A 20102-nucleotide genomic window follows, 5' to 3' on the forward strand; every position below is an offset into this window, starting at 1 on the left:
ATTGGTCTATTCATAGTTTTGGCTTCCTCCTGGTTTAGACTTGGGAGGACACAGGTGTCCAGGAATTTATCCATTTCTTCCAGGCTTACTAGTTTATGTGCATAGAGTTCTTTGCAGTATTCTCTGATGATGGTTTGAATTTCTGTGGAATCTGTGGTGATTTCCCCTTTATCGGTTTTTATTGCATCTATTTGGTTGTTCTCTCTCTTCTTTATTATCAGTCTGGCTAGTGGTCTGTCTATTTTGTTGATCTTTTCAAAAAACCAGCTCTTGGATTTATTGATTTTTGAAGGGTTATTCGTGTCTCTATCTCCTTCAGTTCTGCTCTGATCTTGGTAATTTCTTGTCTTCAGATAGGTTTTGAGTTTTTTTGATTTTCCTCCTCCAGCTCTTTCAATTTTGATGATAGGGTGTCAATTTTGGATCTCTCCACTCCTCTCATGTGGGCACTTATTGCTATATATTTTTCTCTAGAGACTGCTTTAAATGTGTTCCCAAGAATCTGGTATGTTGTGTCTTCATTGTTGTTGGTTTCAAAGAACTTCTTTATTTCTGCCTTCATTTCATTGTTTATCCAATCAACATTCAAGAGCCAGTTGTTCAGTTTCCATGAAGCTCTGCAGTTCTGAGTTAGTTTCTGAATTCTGAGTTCTAACTTGATTGCACTATGATCTGAGAGACTGTTATTATGTCAGTTGTTTTGCATTTGCGGAGGAGTGCTTTATTCCAATTATATGGTCAATTTTAGAGTGGGTGTGATGTGGTGCTGAGAAGAATGTATATTTTGTGGATTTGGGATGGAGAGTTCTGTAAATGTCTATTAGGTTTGCTTGTTCCAGGTCTGAGTTCAAGCCCTGGATATCCTTGTTAATTTTCTGTCTGGTTGATCTGTCTAATATTGACAGTGGAGTGTTAAAGTCTTCCACTATTATTGTGTGGGAGTCTAAGTCTCTTTGTAAGTCATGAAGAACTTGCCGTATATATTTGGGTGCTCCTGTATTGGGTCCATATATATTTAGGATTGTTAGCTCTTCTTGTTGTATTGATCCTTTTACCATTATGTAATGTCCTTCTTTGTCTTTGTTGATCTTTGTTACTTTAAAGTCTATTTTATCAGAGACGAGAATTGCAACTCCTGCTTTTTTTTCCTCTCCATTTGCTTGGTAAATCTTGCTCCATCCCTTTCTTTTGAGCCTTTGTGTATCCTTGCATGTGAGATGGGTTTCCTGGATACAGCACAACAATGGGTTTTGGCTTTTTATCCAATTTGCCAGTCTGTGTCTTTTGATTGGTGCATTTAGCCCATTTACATTTAGGGTTAGTATTGTTATGTGTGAATTTGATACTGCCATTTTGATGCTTGCTGGCTATTTTGTCCATTAGTTGATGCAGATTCTTCATTTTGTTGATGCTCTTTAGCATTCGGTATGTTTTTGGAGTGGCTGGTACTGGTTGTTCCTTTCTATGTGTAGTGCCTCTTTCAGGAGCTCTTGTAAAGCAGGCCTGGTGGTGACAAAATCTCTGAGTACTCGCTTGTTTGCAAAGGATTGTCTTTTTCCTTCACTTATGAAGCTCAGTTTGGTTGGATATGAAATTCTGTGTTGAAAGTTTTTTTCTTTAAGGATGCTGAATATTGGCCCCCACTCTCTTCTCACTTGTAGGTTTTCTGCCGAGAGATGTGCCGTGAGTCTGATGGGCTTCCCTTTGTGGGTGACCTGACCTTTCTCTCTGGCTGCCCTTACCATTTTCTCCTTCATTTCAACCCTGGTAAATCTGATGATTATATGCCTTGGGGTTGCTCGTCTTGCAGAATATCTTTGTGGTGTTCTCTGTATTTCCTGAACTTGAATATTTGCCTGCCTTGCTAGGTTGGCGAAATTTTCCTGGATAATATCCTGAAGAGTATTTTCCAGCTTGGATTCATTATCTTTGTCACATTCAGGTACACCTATCAAACGTAGATTAGGTCTCTTCACATAGTCTCACATTTCTTGGAGACTTTGTTCTTTGCTTTTTGTGCTTTTTTCTCTAATCTTGGCTTCTCATTTTATTTCATTGAGTTGATCTTCGACTTCTGATATCCTTTCTTCTTCTTGGTCAATTCGGCTGTTGAAATTTGTGCATGCTTCACAAAGTTCTGTTGTGTTTTTCAGCTCCATCAGTTCACTCATATTCCTCTCTAAGTTGTCCATTCTTATCATTTCCTCAAATCTTTTTTCAAGTTTCTTAGTTTCTTTGCATTGATTTAGAACATGTCCTTTTAGCTCAGAGAAGTTTCTTATTACCCACCTTCTGAAGTCTGATTCTGTCATTTCATCACACTCATTCTCCGTCCAGCTTTGTTCCCTTGCTGGTGAGCAGTTTTGGTCCTTTGTTGGAGGTGAGGTGTTCTGGTTTCAGATGTTTTCCTCCTTTTTGCACTGGTTTCTTCCCATCTTTGTGGATTTATCCACCTGTCCTCTGAGTGGTGCTGATTTTCCGATTGGGACTCTGAGTGGACGTCCAGATTGTTGATGATGAAGTATTTCTGTTTCTTAGTTTTCCTTCTAACAGTCTGGCCCCACTGCTGTAGGACTGCTGAGGTCCACTCCAGGCCTTGCTTGCCTGGGGAACTCCTGTAGCAGCTGAGGAACCATGAGGGTTGCTACCAGATTTTTCTTCTGCTATCTTTGTCCCTGAATGATGCCCGCCAAATGTCAGTCTGATCAGTCCTTTGTGAGGTGACTCTTTGGATATACGGGGGTCAGGGAGCTGCTTGAGGAGACAGTCTGTACTTTATAGGAGCTGTAGTGCTGAGCTGTGAGCTCCATTGTTCATTCAGGGCTGCTAGGCAGGTACGTTTAAATCTGCTGCAGCAGAACTCGCAGAACTCATAAAGCCCTTTTTTTTCCCTCAGGTGCTCTGTCCCAGGGAGTTAGGGCTTTATTTATGAGTATCCATTGCACTTTCCTGCGCAGCAAGGAGGCAGTCTAGTCACTGCCCACCTGTAGTGGCTATCATGAGCTGCCGTGGGCTCCGCCGTCCTGTTGCCATGTGTAATTCCCTGTAGTCCTGTTTATATGGGTGTGGTTAGAACTGCAGTGGTGATGGTGGCCTGCCTCTGTAGTGGCAGACTCTCCATGTTATTGTGGGTTGCCTCGGCAATGGCAGGCTGTGTCAGCAATGGCTGAGTACCTCCATAGGGGTCGTGTTCCTCGGTAGTGGCAGATGCCCCTCCCCCACCGAGCTGCACTGTCCTGGGTTCAGCTGTGCTTGCCGTGAAACTCTCAACCCCGAGCATTTTCAATTGCTGTTTTGTTTGTTTTTGTGGGGTTGGGACCCGCCGAGCCTGATCACCTGGCTCCCTGCCTCAGAGCCCTTTTTATTTTAAGTTGAACAGTTGACTTTCTCCCAGTTGTTCCAGTCGCCTGCTGCAACGGTGCTGGGATCTATGTGATTTCCTGTGCAGTGACCCACTGTGCCAGCTCAAACCATGTTGCTGCCTAGGAATCTTCTGGCCTGGCTTTCTGTTTAAGTCCCATTTAATCAGATGAATGTGCTAATCTGCCTTCCAAAATCTCCAATTGTTGGTTTAACAGGGCAACCAAACCAGTGTATTTTGTAGGGAGTGTTGCTGCGCTGCGGCCTCGGCCCAAACAGCCACGCTGGCCCAAACTGCTGCACTGGTGGCCCATGGGGCTCTTACACCTGGGAATCTCCTAGCCTGTGTACAATAAAGATCCATATGGAAATGTGGCATCCACACATCCTTTGCAGATTAACTGGGAGCTGCAATCCTGAATTGGTCCTACAGCACCATCTTCCCTCTCTCTCTCATTTGTATGGTTTTAAACCTACCATCTTGCTATTTATCTTTCTTTTTATTATTAGTCTGTTCCTCTTTTTTTGCCCTCTTTTTGACTAGTAATTTGTTTTACTTTCTTTTTTTATTACACGTTAAGTTCTGGGGTACATGTGCCGATCATGCAGGATCGTTATATAGGTATACACATGCCATGGTGGTTTGCTGCATCCATCCCCTCATCAACTACATTAGGTATTTTTCCTAATGTTATCCCTCTCCAATCCCCCTACCCCCTGCTATACCTCCCCTAGCTCACCACCCCCCAACAGGCCCCAGTGTATAATGTTCCCCTCCCTGTGTCCATGTGTGCTCATTGTTCAACACCCACTTATGAGTGAGAACATGTGGTGTTTGGTTTTCTGTTCTTATGTCATTTTGCTGAGAATGATGGTTTCCAGCTTCATCCATATCCCTGTAAAGTACATGAATTCATCCTTTTTGTTGGTTGCAGAGTATTCCATGGTGTATTTGTGCCACATTTTCTTTATCTGGTCTATCATTGATGGGCATTTGGGTTGGTTCCAAGTCTTTGCTATTGTAAACAGTGCCATAATGAACATACATGTGCATGTGTCTTTATAATAGAATGATTTATAATCCTTTGGATATATACCCAGTAATGGGATTGCTGGATCAAATGGTATTTCTGGTTCTAGACTCTTGAGGAATTACCACACTGTCTTCTACAATGGTTGAACTAATTTACACTCCCACTAACAGTGTAAAAGCATTCCTATTTCTCCACATCCTCTCCAGCATCTGTTGTTTCCAGATTTTTAAGTGATTGACATTCTAACTGGTGTGAGATGGTATCTCAATGTGGTTTTGATTTGCATTTCTCTAATGACCAGTGATAATGAACATTTTTTTATATGTTTGTTGGCTGCATAAATGTCATCTTTTGGAACGTGTGTGTTCATATCCTTTGCCCACCTTTTGATGTTTTTTTTTTTTTTGTAAATTTGTTTAAATTCTTTGTAGATTCTGGATATTAGCACTTTGTCAGATGGGTGAATTGCAGAAATCTTTTCCCATTCTGTTGGTTGCTCGTTCACTCTGATGATAGTTTCTTTTGCTGTGTAGAAGTTCTTAAGGTTAATTAGATCCCATTTGTCTATTTTGGCTTTTGTTGCCATTGCTTTTGGTGTTTTAATCATAAAGTCCTTGCCTATGCCTATGTCCTGAATGGTATTGCCTAGGTTTTCTTCTAGGGTTATGGTGTTAGGTCTTATGTTTAAATCTGTATTCCATCTGGAGTTAATTTTTGTATAAGGTGTCAGGAAGGGGTTCAGTTTCTGCTTTCTGCATATGGCTAGCCCGTTTTCCTAACACCATTCATTAAACAGGGAATTGTTTTCCCACTGCTTGTTTTTGTCAGATTTGTCAAAGATCAGATGGTTGTAGATGTGTGGCCTCTGTTTTGTTCCATTGGTCTATATCTCTGTTTTGGTACCAGAACCATGCTGTTTTGATTATAGTAGCCTTGTAGTATAGTTTGAAGTCAGGTAATGTGATGCCTCTAGCTTTTTTTTTTTTTTTTTGCTGAGAATTGTCTTACCTATGCGGGCTCTTTTTTGGTTCCATGTGAGGTTTAAGGTGGTTTTTTCCAATTTTGTGAAGAAGATCAATTGTACTTGATGGGGATAGCATTGGATCTCTAAATTACTTTGGGCAATATGGCCATTTTCCCGATATTGATTCTTCCTAACCATGAGCATGGAATGTTTCCCCATCTGTTTGTGCCCTCTCTTATTTTCTTGAGAATTGGTTTCTAGTTCTCCTTGAAGAGGTCCTTCATGTCCCTTGTTAGTTGTATTCCTAGGTATTTTATTCTCTTCGTAGCAATTATGAATGGGAGTTCACACATGATTTGGACCTCTGTTTGTCTGTTATTGGTGTATAGGAATGCTTGTGATTTTTACACATTGATTTTGTATGCTGAGACTCTGCTGAAGTAGCTTATCAGTTTAAGGAGATTTTGGGCTGAGGTAATGGGGTCTTCTAAATATATAGTCATGTCATCTGCAAACAGAGACAATTCGATTTCCTCCTTTCCTAACTGAATACTTTATTTCTTTTTCTTGCCTGATTGCTCTGGCTAGAACTTCCAATACTTTGTTGAATAGGAGTGGTGAGTGACAGCACCCTTGTCTTGTGCCAGTTTTCAAAGGAAATGCTTCCAGTTTTTGCCCATGCAGTATGATATTGGCTGTGGGTTTGTCATAAATAGCTTTTATTATTTTGATATAAGTTCCACTGATACCTAGTTTATTGAGAGTTTTTTTAGCATAAAGGGCTGTTGAATTTTGTTGAAGATAAAATTTAACATTGTGATAATCATGTGGTTTTGTCTATGGTTTTGTTTAAGTGATGGATTATATTTATAGACTTGCATATGTCGAACCAGCCTTGCATCTGAAGGATGAAGCCAACTTGATCGTGATGGATAAGCTTTTTGAGGTACTGTTGGATTTGGTTTTCCAGTATTTTATTGAAGATTTTTGCATCAATGTTTATCATGGATATTGGCCTTAAATTTTCTTTTATAATTGTGTCTCTGACAGGTTTTGGTATCAGGATGATGTTGGTCTCATAAATGAGTTACGGAGGATTCCTTCTTTTTGTATTGTTTGGGATAGTTTCAGAAGGAGTGGTACCAGTTTCTCTATAGCTAACTGCATTGTTTCTTAATGTTCCTTACAAATCAATACTAGGTCGTTTCATTCATTACTCTTCATACCTGACACTTCAATCTTCTTACTTCATGCTTCTCTCTTTACCCTGACACCTGCAATTTTAGTGTAAAGACCTTATGATTAATTTTACCAGTGATATAGTTATAGTTATATCAACCAAAAGTTATGAAAAGATACTTAAGAAAAAACCCTACTCACAAGAGACAGAGCACTCAATATAACGTGATTTAGATATGATGAAGATTTTAGAATTATTAGGCAAGGAATTTAAAATAACTATGATTAAAAGCTATAGTGGAAATGGTAGAAAATATGGATAAACAGATGTGGCATTTCAGCAGAAGGATAGATAGTGTAAGAAAATGTCAAAAGAAACTTCTTTTTTATTGCATTTTAGGTTTTGAGGTACATGTGCAGAACATGCAAGATCGTTGCATAGGTACACACGTGGCAGTGTGTTTTGCTGCCTTCCTCTCCTTGAAAAACAAATGAAGAATGCCTTTGGGGTGCTCATCAATTGACCTGACACAGCCAAAGAAAGAATCATAAATTTGAAGATGGATCATTAGAAATTACCTGATCATAGTGTACTTGTACTCCTTTAAAGCCATTACACTAAAGAGGGAAGCATCCAGAGGTAATAAAGAGAGAAGAGCAAAAAGACCAACAGAGCATTCAAGAGGTATGGGGTAATATTAAGTAATATAACATATGTGTAACTGGAATGCTAGAAGGGGAAAAAAGGGAGAATGGGACAGAAGAAATAGTTTAAGAGATACTGGTTATTAATTTCCAGATATAGTTAAAGATACCAAACCACCAATCACAGAAGCTTATAAAGCCTAATCCAGACAAATTTCTCACCTCCCAAACCCTACACGAATAGATCATATCCATCATATTCTAATTGATGACATTCAAAGATAAATAGAAAATCTTGAAGGCAGCCTGCATTAAAAAATACCTCTTACATAAAGAAAAACAAAGTTAAGAATTGCAGCAGACTTCTTAGCAGAAACTCTAAAACAAACCAATGAAGTGAGTTTTTAAAAAAATGTCTCATTTTTTTCTCATTTAACTTGTTTTAATATTTCTTCACAAATGGTGAAAAATACTAAAGTATAGACAAGGAATAATCATAATGTTATGGCCAACATTGTAAATATGGAATTATACATTTAAAACATTTTATGGTTTAAAAAATAAATCTGATCATCAATGCATCTTTGCGGGGTCTCTGCATCTAATAGGGCTGATCTCTGCATTCCTGATGGTGCTTGCCTTTATCAGTTTTTCCAGATCAAGTAATATAACATGTGTAAATGGAATGCTAGAAGGGAAAAAAGGGAGAATGGGACAGAAAAAATAGTTGAAGAGATGTAAATGTCCTCCATGTCCTCCTCTTCTTCCTCCCATCTGTTCCATCAAAGGTGCAGGGGGCCCCCCAGGGCTACCTCGTCTTCCTCCGCCAAAGCCACCTCAGTTTATGCCCTGGCCACCACGGAAGCCACCTCTGTATCCATTACAGCCACCTCTGAACATTCCACCGGGACCACCATGATCCATGAGGCCACCTCTTCTTCCCCATATGCCACCAGGGCCTCTGCCACGATCACCACCTGGGAGCTGGAAGGGTGGTGGGAGGAAGCCTTCAGGCTTTGGGGCCTTACACTGGTTGCACTCTGTTCTCCAGGTGAAGTTCTGGTTTCCACAACCTGGATTGGGACACTACCAGTCTCCAACTCGGTGCAGGACATTTCCTCCTCTGGAAGGTTTCCCCCAGAGGGAAGCCTCCTCTATCTCCTCCACAGCCTCTTATGCGACCCATGGGTCCCCCAGGACCTTCTGGGCCTCCTGGACCTCTGCAGAGTGGTGGTGGCATCCCTCTGCCCTCACGGGGTGGCATACCACCTGCATACTGTTCATTGGAGGCTTCTTCTGAGCAAGAGAGACTAAGTTTGCTCCCTTGAAAATCTTTTCTATCAAAGCACTCCACAGCAGCCTTGGCGGTAGGTGGGTTTTTATAGGACACTGTGGCATCACCTTTGGGCCTTCCTGTTTTCTTGTCCACGTAGATGTGGATCATGGGTTGCCCAGTTCTCTTGTTCATCTTAACAACCCTACACTGCTTAAAGAAGTCTACCAGAGAACCCCTAGGGAGAGAAAGGGCGATGGAGATTAAATTCACGTGACCAATGATCCAATTCATAATGCTTATATAATGAAACTCCAATAAAATGCTTGTGGACACTGAAGCTCAGGGGAGCCTCCCAGGTTGGTAACTCACATCAATGTGCCAGGAATAAGAGGACTCAAGATGGTGCTGTGAGAACAACCCAGGATTGAAGCTCTCGCTGGATGTGTGAAGAGGGTGAGTCAGGGACGCACTTCCAGATGGATCTTAGTTGCCCACAGAACGGGGAAATTCCCAGGTATAAAAGAGACGCTGGACGCCAGGCAGAGGTTTTGCCTGGTGTAGCTGGCAGCCAGTGCGGCTGCGGCCTGCGCCAGAGTGCAGAGGTGCTCCACAGCGCTCCATACAAAAGCGCACTGTTACAGGTGCCCTGTTGAACCGGCAAACTGAGACCTGAGAGGGCTGAACTTGAGACTGAATGGGACTTGGACAGTGAGCCAGCCCAGGAAATCCCAGGGACACAGCGTTTGGGGTAGCGCAGTGCGACAAACAAAATGGCGATTCCAAACGCTCCTGGTGAGGAGGATCCCTTAAAACGCAGCTCTGTCGGGGAGGGGCGTCCGCCATTACCGAGGCAATCAGCCCCTACTGAGGTACACGCCCATTGCTGACGCAGCCTGCCATTGCCGAGGCAACCCAGTACAACAGAGAGACTCAGCCGCAGGGCGTAGCTCGTGGCAGCAGGGTGGAGACTGCAGCAGAAAGGCAGAGCCTGCAGCAACAGGGCAAACCCCACACCAGCAGGGCGGAGCCTCGACAGGCAAATAGTGACTAGACTGCCTCCTAGCTGGGCAGGACAGCACAGTGGACACTCAAAAATAAACCCCAACCCCTTCAGAAAGAGCAGCTGAGAAAAAAAGGGTTTTTTTTTATGAGTTCTGTTGCAGCAGAATTAAACATAGCAGCCTAACAACCCTGATTGAACAACAGAGCTCACAGCTCAGCAATTGAGCTCCTATAAAGTACAGACTGTCTCCTCAAGCAGCTCCCTGACCCTCTATATCCAAAAGACTGATATTTGGCAGGCATCATTCTAGGACAAAGATAGCAGAAAAAGAAACTGGTAGCACCCCTCACTGTTCCGCAGCTGCTATAGGTGCACCCCAGACAAGCAGGGCCTGGAGTGGACCTCAGAAGTTGTACAGCGAAGGGGCTAGACTGGTAGAAGGAAAACCAAGTAACAGAAATACCTCATCATCAACAATCTGGGTGTCCATTCAGAGACCCAATCGAAAAGTCAGCAACTACACAGATGACAGGTGGATAAATCCACAAAGATGGGAAGAAACCAGTGCAAAAAGGAGGAAAACACCCGAAACCAGAACACCTCGCCTCCTAGAAAGGATCAAAACTCCTCACCAGCAAGGGAACAAATCTGGATGGAGAATGACTGTGATGGAATGACGGAATTAGACTTCAGAAGGTGGATAATGAGAAAGTTTTGTGAGCTAAAAGAACATGTTTTAAATCAATGCAAAGAAACTAAGAACCTTGAAAAAAGATATGAAAAAAGATTCGAGGAAATGATAACAAGAATGGATAACTTAGAGAGGAATATGAATGAATTAAAGGAGCCAAAAAACAATACGACAACTTTGCGAAGCATGCACAAGTTTCAATAGCCGAATTGACCAAGCAGAAGAAAGAATATCAGAGGTCGAAGATCAACTCAATGAAATAAAACGAGAAACCAAGATCAGAGAAAAAAGCGCAAAAAGGAATGAACAAAGTCTCCAAGAAATGTGGGACTATGTGAAGAGACCTAACTTACGTTTGATAGGTGTACCAGAAGGGGACGAAGAGAATGAATCTCAGCTGGAAAATACTCTTCAGGACATTATCCAGGAAAATTTCCCCCACCGAGCAAGACAGGCCAACACTCAATTACAGGAAATACAGAGAACACCACAAAGATATTCCACAAGAAGAGCAACACCAAGGCACATAATCGTCAGATTCAACAAGGTTGAAATAAAGGAGAAAATACTAAGGGCAGCCAGAGAGAAAGGTCAGGTCACCCACAAAGGGAAGCCCATCAGACTCACAGCAGATCTCTCGGCAGAAACTCTACAGGCCAGAAGAGAGTGGGGGCCAATACTCAACATTCTTAAAGAAAAGAACTTTCAACCCAGAATTTCATATCCAGCCAAACTGAGCTTCAGAAGTGAAGGAAAAATAAAATTATTTGCGAACAAGCAAATACTCAGAGATTTGGTCACCACCAGGCCTGCTTTACAAGAGCTCCTGAAAGAGGCACTACACATAGAAAGGAATAACCAGTACCAGCCATTCCAAAATCACACTAAACACTAAAGAGCATCAACATAATGAAGAATCTACAACAACTAATGGGCAAAAGAGCCACTTAGCATGAAAATGGCAGCATCAAATTCACACATAACAATATTAACCCTAAATGTAAATGGACCAAATGCACCAATCCAAGGACACAGACTGGCAAATTGGATAAAAATCCAAAACCCATCAGTGTGCTGTATCCAGGAAACCCATCTCACATTCAAGGATACACAAAGGCTCAAAATAAAGGGATGGAGGAAGATTTACCAAGTAAATGGAGAGCAAAGAAAAGCAGGAGTTGCAATTCTCATCTCTGATAAAATAGACTTTAAAGCAACAAAGATCAAAAGAGACAAAGAAGGCCATTACATAATGGTAAAAGGATCAATAAAACAAGAAGAGCTAACCATCCTAAACATATATGGACCCAATACAGGAGCATCCAGATACATAAGGCAAGTTCTTAATGACCTACAAAGAGACTTAGACTCCCACACAACAATTGTGGGAGACTTTAACACTCCACTGTCAATATTAGACAGATCAACCAGACAGAAAATCAACAAGGATATCCAGGGCTTGAACTCAGACCTGGAACAAGCAAACCTGATAGACATTTACAGAACTCTCCACCCCAAATCAACAGAATATACATTCTTCTCAGCACCACATCATACCTACTCTAAAATTGACCACATAATTGGAAGTAAAGCACTGCTCAGCAAATGCAAAACAACTGAAATCATAACAAACAGCCTCTCAGACCATAGTGCAATCAAGTTAGAACTCAGAATTCAGAAACCAATCCAGAACCGCACAGCTTCATGGAAACTGAACAACTGGCTCTTGAATGTTAACTGGATAAACAACGAAATGAAGGCAGAAATAAAGAAGTTCTTCGAAACAATGAGAACGAAGACACAACATGCCAGAATCTCTGGGACACATTTAAAGCAGTCTCTAGAGGAAAGTATATAGCAATAAGTGCCCATACGAGAAGAATGGAGAGATCCAAAATTGACACCCTATCATCAAAATTGAAAGAGCTAGAGGAGCAAGATAAAAAAAACTCAAAACCCAGCAGAAGACAAGAAATAACTAAGATCAGAGCTGAACTGAAGGAGATTGAGACACGAAAAACCCTTCAAAAAATCAATAAATCCAAGAGCTGGCTTTATGAAAAGATCAACAAAATAGACAGACCACTAGCCAGATTGATTAAAAAGAAAAGAGAGAACAACTAAATAGATGCAATAAAAAATGATAAAGGGGAAATCACCACAGACTCCACAGAAATTCAAGCCATCATCAGAGAATATTACAAACAACTCTATGCACATAAACTAGTAAACATGGAAGAAATGGATAAATTCCTGGACTACTGTGTCCTCCCAAGCCTAAACCAGGAGGAAGCTGAAACTATGAATAGACCAATAACAAGGGCAGAAGTCGAGGCAGCAATTAAGAGCCTATCACACAAAAATAGCCCAGGTCCAGACGGGTTCACATCTGAATTTTACCAGACACACAAAGAGGAACTGGTACCATTTCTTCTGAAACTATTCCAAATAATCCAAAAAGAAGGAATCCTTCCCAAATCATTCTATGAGACCAATATCATTCTGATACCAAAACCCGGCAGAGACCCAACAAGAAAAGAAAACTTCAAACCAATATTCATGATGAACATAGATGCAAAAATCTTTAATAAAATATTGGCAAGCTGATTGCAACAGCAAATCAGAAAACTTACCCATCATGATCAAGTAGGATTCATCCCGGAGATGCAAGGCTGGTTCAACATATGCAAGTCTACAAACGTAATTCACCACATAAACAGAACCAAAAACAAAAACCACATGATTATCTCAATTGATGCAGAGAAGGCATTTGACAAAATTCAACAGCCCTTTATGCTAAATACCCTCAATAAACTCAGTATCAATGGAACATATCTCAAAGTAATAAAAGCTATTAATGACAAACCCACAGCCAATATCATACTTAATGGGCAAAAACTGGAAGCATTCCCTTTGAAATTCGGCACTAGACGAGGATGCCCTCTGTCACCACTCCTATTCAATATAGTACTGGAAGTTCTAGCCACAGCAATCAGGCAAGAAAAAGAAATAAAGGGTATTCAAATAGGAAAGGTGGAAGCCAAATTGTCTCTATTTGCAGACGACATGATAGTATACCTAGAAGACCCCATCGCCTCAGCCCAAAAACTCCTGAAACTGATAAGCAACTTCAGCAAAGTCTCAGGATATAAAATCAATGTGCAAAAATCACAAGCCTTCCTCTACACCAATAACAGACTTAAAGAGTGCCAAATCAAGAACGAACTGCCATTCACAATTGCTACAAAAAGAAGAAAATACCTTGGAATACAACTCACAAGGTACATAAGGGACCTCTTCAAGGAGAACTACAAACCACTGCTCAACGAAATCAGAGAGGACACAAACAGATGGAGAAACATTTCATGTTCATGGTTAGGAAGAATTAATATCGTGAAAATGGCTATACTGCCCAAAGTAATTTACAGAATCAATGCTATACCCATCAAGCTAACATTGACTTTCTTCACAGAACTGGAAAAAACCACCATGAACTTCATATGGAACCAAAAGAGAGCCCACATAGCCAAGTCAATTCTAAACAAAAAGAACACAGCGGGGGGCATCACACTACCGGATTTCAAACTATACTACAAGGCTACAGTAATCAAAACAGCATGGTACTGGTACCAAAACAGAGATATAGACCAATGGAACAGAGCAGAGGCATCAGAGGCAACACAACATATCTACAACCATACAATCTTTGATAAACCCGACAAAAACAAGCAATGGGAAAATGATTCCCTGTTCAACAAATGGTGCTGGGAAAACTGGCTAGCCATGTGCAGAAACCAGAAACTGGACCCCTTCCTGACACCTTACACCAAAATTAACTCCAGATGGAATAAAGACTTAAACATAAGACCTGGCACCATAAAACCCTAGAAGGAAATCTAGGCAAAACCATCCAGGACATAGGAGTAGCCAAGGACTTCATGAACAAAACACCAAAAGCATTGGCAACAAAAGCCAAAATAGACAAATGGGACCTAATGAAACTCCACAGCTTCTGCACAGCAAAAGAAATAGTCTCTAGAGTGAATTGGCAACCAACAGAATGGGAAAAAATTTTTGCAGTGTTCTTATCTGACAAAGGGCTGATATCCAGAATTTACAAAGAACTCAAACAGATTTACAGGAAACAAACAAACAAGCCCATTCAAAATTGGGCAAAGGATATGAACAGACACTTTACGAAAGAAGACATATATGAGGCCAACAATCATATAAAAAAATGCTCATCGTCACTGGTCATCAGAGAGATGCAAATCAAAACCACATTGAGATACCATCTCACGCCAGTTAGAATGACGATCATTAAAATATCTGGAGACAACAGATGCTGGAGAGGATGTGGAGAAAAAGGAACACTTTTATACTGTTGGTGGGAGTGTGAATTAGTCCAACCATTGTGGAAGACAGTGTGGCAATTCCTCAAGGCCTTAGAAATAGAAATTCCATTTGACCCAGCAATCCCATTACTGGGTATATATCCAAAGGACTATAAATCGTTCTACTACAAGGACACATGCACACGAATGTTCATTGCAGCACTGTTTACAATAGCAAAGACCTGGAATCAACCCAGATGCCCATTGATGATAGACTGGATTGGGAAAATGTGGCACATATACACCATGGAATATTATGCAGCAATCAGAAATGATGAGTTCGTGTCGTTTGTATGGACATGGATGAATCTGGAGAACGTCATCCTCAGCAAACTGACACAAGAGCAGAAAATGAAATACCGCATATTCTCACTCATAGGCGGGTGATGAAAAATGAGAACACATGGACACAGAGAGGGGAGTACTAAACACTGGGGTCTATAGGGGGGAAAAGGGGAGGGCCAGTGGGAGGGGGAGGTGGGGAGGGATTGCCTGGGGAGAAATGCCAAATGTGGGTGAAGGGGAGAAAGCAAACAAAACACACTGCCATGTGTGTACCTATGCAACTGTATTGCATGGTCTGCACATGTACCCCAAAACCTAAAATGTTATTAAAAAAAAAGAAGAAGTCTACCACATCATCTAGAGTCACATTATCATTTAATCCTTGTAAATAGATTGCACTGTTGTCAGAGTCTTCATCAGTTTCTACAGGTGGGTCTAGATCAAGATCTGGTCCTTTGTCCATGGGTCCACCAGGCTTCTTGAAGCCACCTTGCTCTCCAGCACCCATTCCACCATGTCCTCCTCCTTGCCCACATCTGCTCACAACCCCACTATCAAATTCCCCTCTTCTCCTGCCCCAGTTATCAGGGCCACTCATGCTCCATTTCCCTCCTGGTTCAGAAAATCCTCCAGACTCCTGCCCATAAACACCCATGCTACTGGGGTGGTCCTGTCAGAATGAACTCTGCGCCCTTAGCTGCTGCCCTGTTGGCTATGTTGATTTGGAGCCTAGCTGTAGGGTCCAGTTTAGGGTGGATAACTAGTGGGAGGCTGCTGCCCATAGCTGCTTTGTTGACCATAGGTACTCTGCTATTTATAGCTGCTCAGTTGCCCATAGGTGTTCTGCTGAGAGTAACTGCTCTGATCATAATTAGTCGGCTGTGTAGAGGAATAGCTGGTAAGAGGGTAGGATGGAGGTGCAGTGACTGGCTGCATGGGGCAGCTCCCAGGAACCTGGGGATAACTGTAGTTACTCTGTCCATATCCTTGGCTGGGCTGGTTGAAACCTCCTGTGCTACATTGAGGTTGACTAGTCTCAGTGGACTTGTTACCATCCTGCAGTCTTGTAGGTGCAGTGGCTGCTAGCCGCTGCCCATAGGCTGGATAAGCAGGCTGAGTGCCATATGCAGACTGAGCTACATAGGAGGCCTGGGTGGTGGTGACTGTAGCAGTGGTGGTATCATAAGCACCAGTGCCATACCCCTGGACAAGCTGGCTGTATGCCTGGGGGACGTTGGAGTAGTATAACCAGTGGGAGGATGTCCATAAGAAGTTGCATAGGCAGTCTGCCCATGGGTTGCAGTGGTTTGTGCCTGGGTGTAGCTGACATTAATGGGCTGTCCATAGGTTACATAGTTTTGTTGACCATATGCGTAGGTGGTCTGTGTATATCCTTGAGTGGGCTGTGTGTTGTAAGCACTGTAGCCCTGCTGTGCTGCAACTTGGCTATAGGCACTGTAATCTGTGGATGCTATTTTCTCTCCTTCCTCCTTGTTCTCTCAACATCCGTCTCCCTCTTGCTTTCCCTCTCTCTAATTTTATTTTCTTATGAGAATGATCCTATTGCAATAAAGTGACAAGTTTAAATTTAATGTGTAAAAAATTCCCAACCCAATATTCCATACTACATGAAGGGTTTTTTGTTTTGAAATGAAAGTGAAATAGACATTTTCCAATAAATAAAAACTTAGGTAATTCCAGCACTTTGGGAGGCCAAAGTGTAAGGATTACTTGTGCCCAGGAGTTTGAGACCAGTCTAGGCAACATAGCAAGACCCCATCTTTAAAAAAATAAAAAAAATTAGCCAGTTATAGTTGTGTACACCTGTAGTCCCAGCTACTGGGGAGGCTGAGGTGGCAGAATTGCTTGAGCTCGGGAGGTCAAGGCTGCAGTGAGCTATCATAATGTCACTGCACTCCAACCTGGGTGACAAAGTGAGACCCTGTCTCAAAACAAACAGACAAAACCCACAAAAACTCAAAAGCATACACTACACCTGGCCATTTTTTTTGGTATTTATTTTTGTATCATTATTATTAGCAAAGACAGGGTCTCGCTACAGTGTTCAGGCTGGTCTTGAACTGGCCTCAAGTGGTCCTCCTGCCTTGGACTCCCAATGTGCTGGTATTATAGGCATGAACCACTGTGCCCACCTGCAAGGGCAACTTTTAAAAATATTTTTTAAATGGTAAAAATAATATGCTAATAATGTAAATAAAATGGAATAAAAATATTCAATTAATCCAAAAGCATGATAAAATATTTAAGGGAACAAAAACAGTGAATAGAAAACAATAAACAATATGATAGATTTTAATTCAGTCATACCAATAATTATATTAAATGTAAATGGTTTAAGTATAGCAATGAAAAGACTGAGATTGTCAGACTGGGTAAAAAAAGCAAGATCTATATGCTATCATAAGAAATCCACTTTAACATAGAAATGCACTTTAAATATAAAGAGATAAATAGATTAAAAGGAAAACTATGGAAAAAAATTATACCATGCAAACACTAATTATAAGAAAGCTGGTGTGGCTATATTAATAACAAACATAGACATCAAAAGATAAGATGTTTCAAGGATTTTCCATAGTGATAAAAATATCACTTCACTGACAAGTATCATAATGTTCTGTATGCTTCTAGCCATAGAGCTTCAAAATGCATGAAACAACAATAGATAGAAATGAAAGTGAAATAGACACAACTGTAATTATGTTTTGAGTCTTCAAACTCCTCTTTCATATCTGATAGAATAAGTGAACCAAACTTTAGTAAGGATATACAATATCTAAAAAATATTTTTAACCAACTTGATTTAATTGACATTTATGAAACATTCCAACTAACAACAGCAAAATACACGTTTTTTAAAGTGTGTGTAGAATTTTAGCCAAGGTAGACAATATTGTGGGGCATAGAACAAACCTAATACATTTTTAAAAAATTAAACTATACAGAATATGTTCTCTGAACATGAGGGAAACAAACTAACAATCAACGACAGGAACTTTATATTAAGCAACAAACTTCTAAATACTCAGAGGTCAAAGTGGTCCACCTTTAGCTAGATTTACAAAGAAAATAGAAGGAATACACAAATTGCTGGTGTTAGAAATGAAAGAAGGACATTGCTAGCCACCCTACAGACATAAAACTAAAAATACGGACATATTGTATTTTGTCCACAATTCAAAAATTTAGGTAAAATGAGCAAATTCCTTCAAAGATATAAATTCCCAAAGACTAATCAAGACATAAGAGATAATCAGAATAGTCCTAAAGAGATTAAAGACATTGATTTTATAACCCAAAGCTTGAAAACTTCTAACAAAAAAGACTGTAATCTTATAGGACTTCACTGGTGAATTTTATAAAAATATTTAGGAAGAAATAATGTCTATTCTACATAAATTTTCAGAATATGCAACTGGAGGGAACATCTTTCAGGTTATTTTATAAAACCAGTATTACACTGAACCTTAACTAGGTAAAGACATCGCAATGAAAGAAAACTACAAACGAGTATCTCTCATAGAGATGCAAAAAATCTTCAACAAAATGTTATCAAATTGAACAAAAATACAACAACAGTATAATACATCTTTTTCAAGTGGAGTTTGTCCTAGTAATGCAAGGCTGGTCCAACATTCAAAAAGCTGATATTTCAATTCAGCATTTCAGCAGAATAAAGAAAAATCATATGACAATATCAACAGGTGCATTTAAAACTAGATGACAACACTAAACTCTGTCTCAAAAAATAAAACATAGTTGAAATAATTTGAAGTAAACCAAAATAAATGGAATTCTATATAATTGGCACTCCATATCTGTGGTTTCACTTCTGCAGATTCAAACAACTGCAGATTGAAAATATTTGGAATAAACAACAAAAATTAACAACACAACAATAAAAATAACGCAAATAAAAAACAATACAGTATTACAACTATTTATATAGCATTAGGTATTGTAAGTAATCTAGAGATTATTTAAAGTATAGAGGAATCAAGATGGCTGACTAGAGATATTAGACATTCACCCGCTCCAGAAAGAAGAACGAAAATTGTAAAGAGATAATCAGACCTTGAATAGAACATCTAGGAAAGATCACTGGAGATAAACAGAGAAGTCACAGGAAACACCTGAGGCACAGAAGAAAAAGGAAAGTGAGCAGCCAGTGGCTGAGATTGGCTGGGATCCCAGAGGGGCTCCTTATTACAGAGAATGGGTAAGGAAGAGACCCTTAGCAGTCCACATCCCCACTAGACTGTTGCCATGGGAGAGCTTTTCTATCCATATGAGCCCTTAGATTAACATGGACAATGATCTGGAGGCTCTGCAGGGACATTACACTAGACAGGAACTTGTCCTGGGTCACCCACATTCCTGAGACCTAAGCAGCTGCAAAATGGCATAATTGTGAGTCCAGCTATCACTTGGCTTCATCCTGCCCTGGTAACCATAGCCCCTATAGTTCCACATTCTGGAAGCCTCCCCTGACTTTCCCCAGTACCTAGCCAGAGGGCTACAGTGGCACAGTGATAGCTGGATCCAAAGGTACTGTGTGGTCCTTAGTTCTCTAGTCCACATGGAGTACTACTTCCTGGAGAAAGAAGTGTGCAGCACACCAAGGAGGTGGACCCTGGGACAAAAGAAACCAGAGTGTATATATACTTTGCAGAGCCTGAGAGTTACCTGTCTGGAGCTGTGAGAAGTGACCTTGTCCCCAGCAGTGGCATGGACTTTGCCATTGGGCTTGCAATCAGAGAATGGGACCCCTTCCCAACTCCACACACTGCTGCAGCAGTTGCTGCCACTAGGAGTTGAGGTGGATGACCCTGAGTGCTGATGGGTTGGGAGTAGCAACCCTGTTCCCACTGGCAGAGTGGCCTTGTGCTCAGGCTAGCCCATAGAAGACTGAGATTCTATCCCTTACTCACACCACTGCACCACAGCTGCCCTTGCTGCTGCCAGAGGCTATGGTGGGCTACCTGTCTGGAGCTGCCTGTCTGGGGCTGTGAGTGGTGACTGGGCCCCCTCTGTCAATGTAGCTTCTGTTTTGGGATGTAAGCAAGGAGGGCAGGATCTCTCTGCACTAACCCCACAAGACATTGTGGTCACTGCTGTAGCCAGGAGCTGAGGTAAGTGCTACCCAGAACCTAAGAGCTCCCTGTTTGGGATTATGGTCACCTACTCTGCCCACACTAGGAGCACAACCTCTGTATTCTAGCATGTGGCCTGAATACAGGCTTCCCACAC

The 20102-nt window shown here is 41.1% G+C and overlaps 1 protein-coding gene and 1 pseudogene across 3 annotated transcripts in view; one reads left to right on the plus strand and one right to left on the minus strand.

The window, feature by feature from the left end:
- The window catches only part of ACVR1C (activin A receptor type 1C), a 152515-nt gene that overhangs the window by 21626 nt on the left and 110787 nt on the right, over positions 1 to 20102 (plus strand). The gene's annotated exons all lie outside the window — the stretch shown is intronic.
- On the minus strand, positions 7784 to 20076 carry LOC103793779 (RNA-binding protein EWS-like; annotated as a pseudogene).

The sequence above is a fragment of the Callithrix jacchus genome, chromosome 6 (assembly GCF_049354715.1).
Source record: "Callithrix jacchus isolate 240 chromosome 6, calJac240_pri, whole genome shotgun sequence".
NCBI lineage: Eukaryota > Metazoa > Chordata > Mammalia > Primates > Cebidae > Callithrix > Callithrix jacchus.